Source organism: Myotis brandtii, unplaced genomic scaffold (genome assembly GCF_000412655.1).
Source record: "Myotis brandtii unplaced genomic scaffold, ASM41265v1 scaffold345, whole genome shotgun sequence".
In the NCBI taxonomy this organism is placed as follows: Eukaryota; Metazoa; Chordata; class Mammalia; order Chiroptera; family Vespertilionidae; genus Myotis; species Myotis brandtii.
This window is the reverse complement of record NW_005363283.1, coordinates 461,087-464,734: the sequence shown is the minus strand read 5'-3', so window position 1 is coordinate 464,734 and position 3,648 is coordinate 461,087. Positions and strand designations below refer to the sequence as shown.

The 3,648-nt window shown below is 48.9% G+C and overlaps 1 pseudogene; it reads right to left on the bottom strand.

Annotated features, from left to right (window-relative positions):
• Positions 1-621: 621 nt before the first annotated feature.
• On the bottom strand, positions 622-1,940 carry LOC102252914 (annotated as a pseudogene).
• Positions 1,941-3,648: the final 1,708 nt, after the last annotated feature.

Genomic DNA, 3,648 nt, shown 5'->3' with positions numbered 1-3,648 from the left:
GATCTGGAGAGCATTATGCTAAGTGAAATAAGCCAGTCAGTCAAAGATAAATACCACATGATCTCACTTATTTATGGATAATAAAGAACATTACAAACTCTTGAACAAAAATAGACAGAGGCAAAGAAGCATCAAGCAGACTGTAAAACTACAGCGGGAAGGTAGGGGAGGGTTGGTGGAGTAAGAGATCAACCAGGGGACTTGTATGCATGCATATAAGCATGACCAACAGACGCAAGACACTGGGGGCGGGGGGGCGAGGGCAAGTGCCGGGTGGTGAGGGAGGCTGGGTTTTTTTGTTGTTGTTTTTTAAGCCTAAAGGACAGTAGTTTGTCTCCATTCTTGTTCTTTGGGATTTTTTCATCATTGGATAAAAGGATACGTACATTGGGTCAATCCTCTTGAGATACAATATTCCAGTTGCACCCATGTGATGAAGACAGTGCCCCTCAGAGGGAGGGAGCCAACAGATGGGGAACAGGGAATTCTGAAAACCAAAGCAATGACAGAGATGCTAAGCCTTTCCTTCATATGTCTGACACCCCTCTTCAGGCGGCCTGCAGGCCAGGTGTCTGCTGGACCTTTACCACTTGATGTACTGGCAGGCTGCCCTGGGCCCTGCTAGGCAGTGTGAAGGGCTGCCTGGGCCCAGGGGTGTCGCCCCCCCCACCCCAGCAGCTCCTGGTACAACTCCTGCACATGGTCGTTGGTCTCCAGGGGCCACACCGGGATGGTAGTGGTGATGCCTTCCATCTGCCGCAGCAGTGCCCTGTCTGCAAACCCATTGTCCACCTGGGCCTGGTCCCTGCTGCTTAGGCATGCCTGGCACAGGCCAGGACCTCCATGAAGTGGTAGGACCTCCACGAAGTGGTAGGGGAACTTGCCTCTCTACAGCTTCAGGACCACTTCTGGATGTTTCAAAACCGTAAGCAGCCTCAAAGTGTAGCAGAACTTCTTCATCCCTTTCAAGGGTGACCTCCTGGAAGTCTTTGTTCCTCAGGGTGCTGTAGGTTAGCACTCCCACGTCTTCGTTGAACAGATCCTTGGCCATGTGCCTGAGGATATGTGCCAGGTACCCATCAGAGCTGGCACTCTCATGGAGCCTCATCTCCTTCTCCTTCTTGTCTCCAAACAGAGTGTCCACGGAGGCATCATTCGAGGCGAGGTCACTTTGCTCCATTATCTGGACAATTTCACCCTGGGAACTATATAAAGCTATGGGAATATCTTCTCATAGGGCCTCCAGTTTCTTGTCATAACACGGAGCCACAATGATGTGGAAAATCTTGTCTGGGGACAGGTCCTGCCGTCTGGTGAAGTAATCCTTCACCAGAGAGCCCATGATCTGCTGGGGAGACTTGGCCGTGCAGAGGTGGGGGTGATGGGGTGACCCAGCACATGCTCTGCATATCGGTCCCAGCCAAGGCAGGCGGAGGTCAGCATGGGTAGCCGGGGCTCTTCCTCATGGTGCTGGCAATACTGACGCACAAATTCCTTCTGACCCTCCAGGATGCTGAAGTCCGCTTCTACCTTCATGTCAAAGACAGTGCACCCCAAGGCTTTTGAGAAAGTCGCAGAGCCTTCTGGATGCATTAGTGACACTGAGGCTGAATTTAGCAGCAAAATAAGGCAGAGACTAAGGACACACAGACACTGCTAGCACCTTGTGCTATGAGGTATCACATTTCTTATTAAGGTTCAGAACATGGAAGAAGTCCTTGGTGTTCTGTTGAGAAACTTGGACTCCTTCCTCTGTGGTCACACAACTGTCACACTCCAGGCAGTCACTCAGAAATATCTTGGCATCGGCCAACTTAGGGAATTCTCCCTTCTCTCCATTCTCCTGAGCTGGACTCCAGATGTTGATTGCGGCATTCTCTTGGTCATCGTTTTTTTGTTTTTTTACTTCATTCCTTCCATGTGCAGTGATCACACTTCATCTGGAGCAGGGCTGGTGGGGGCCGGCTTGAATGACCTGGAGGAAGCACAGGGAGAGCAGTCAGTCACTGCTGGTCACTGCTGCTGGCAGTATCCTTTCTTCTTTGTGGAGCTTCTAGGGAGGAGAAGTGGCCGCAGTGCCTGAGGCCGAGTTCCAGGAGGCCGGCAGCACTGTCGCGATCATGCCAGAGGCGCTGGTCCATTGGTGCCTGTCCTGTCCTCTGGAGATTGAACCTACAGGCCTACTAAAGAAGCCAGTCCCCAGTTCTGCCCCGCCTCCACCACTGATTGATTGGAGTTTCAGGGCCAGGAGGAGGAACCAAGAGGCCTGCCTTCCAGCTGCTCACCAGTCCCTGTGCCACTCACTCCAGTTCCCTGTTAACCATCCCCTGATCAATGGGAGCCTGCAGGCTGAGGGAGAGACCAAGCGGTCTGCCTTCCGTCCTCTCACCAGTCACTGCTGCCACAGATTCATTGGAGACTGAGGGACCCCATTAGCCATCCCCTGATCAATGGAGCCTGAGGGCCAGGGGATGGACCGGTCATCTGTTCTGTCTTTAAGGACCCTAGGTTTATATATATTAGAATTTAAATTTTTATCTTTATTGTAGAAAGTATTACAGATGTCCACTTTTATTCTCCCTATTTACCCCCACCACCCCATGCAACCCCCAGGCCTTCACCACAACATTGTCTATGTCCATGGGTTATGCTTATAAATTCTTTTGTTAACCTTTCCCACACACACCCCCCCACAGCTGCTTATCATTTTATATTGATTGTGTCATTATATATGACTACCAGTTGCTCTGAATCTTTGTCAACAGTTGAAATTTTCTTTTTATTTTATCCATTATAATAGGAGAGAAATGGGGTAATCCACATACCTACTAAAACTCAAATAAGGCCACATTAGCTTAGAGGGATTTTAGGTAAGATATGCAAAATACTAGGTAATGGTGAAGGGTGTTAGAGAATAGAATTAACCATGGTACAGGGGTGGCCATAAGGAATAACTTGAAACAAATATCCTATCCTTGCCATGTGAGACTCCAGAATTCATCATGAACCATGAGCAAAGTTATCAGGTCAGTTTGGGAATACTCTTTAGAGGGTGGTAGAGTAAAGCTTTTTATCCAATCAGAGAATGTTTGCCTCCCAAAAATCACCCCCAAAGCCATTTCATAGCCTCCTCAGCATCCATCATCCCATGTTGATGTCCTATGTGGTGCTTTGTGATGTATAAGCCTCCTTAGCAACTATTGGCTCGACTACCAGCTGACCAATCAAACTAAGGGTGTGGTTCCCCATTGTTCTGGGAGGGTATATATACAGAGAGGTAAGAGGCTCTGGATTAGACTAGTTCTTGGCACCATGACTAAAGTAGCCAGGAAACCACAGGAACCTACAACATTTATCATACAATCGCACCCAAGGATCAAAAATAAGAAGAGGAAGCCCCCCTGTCAGCCAAGATCCAGAAATGGTGTCAAGGTAAGATGACTCCTACCAAGCTCCTCCTCTTCCCATTGATTTTACCTCCCATGATGTCTCACTATACTTGACTGGCACAACATCCCTCATTGGCCCATGTCCCTTTTCATGAAGTTCTCCTTCCCATTCAGTCCTTCACTTTCTCTAAACTAATACCCCACTGGGCTCATATGCTCTCTTGCCCTTCTAGATGTCAAAGACAACTGTGGAGGCTAA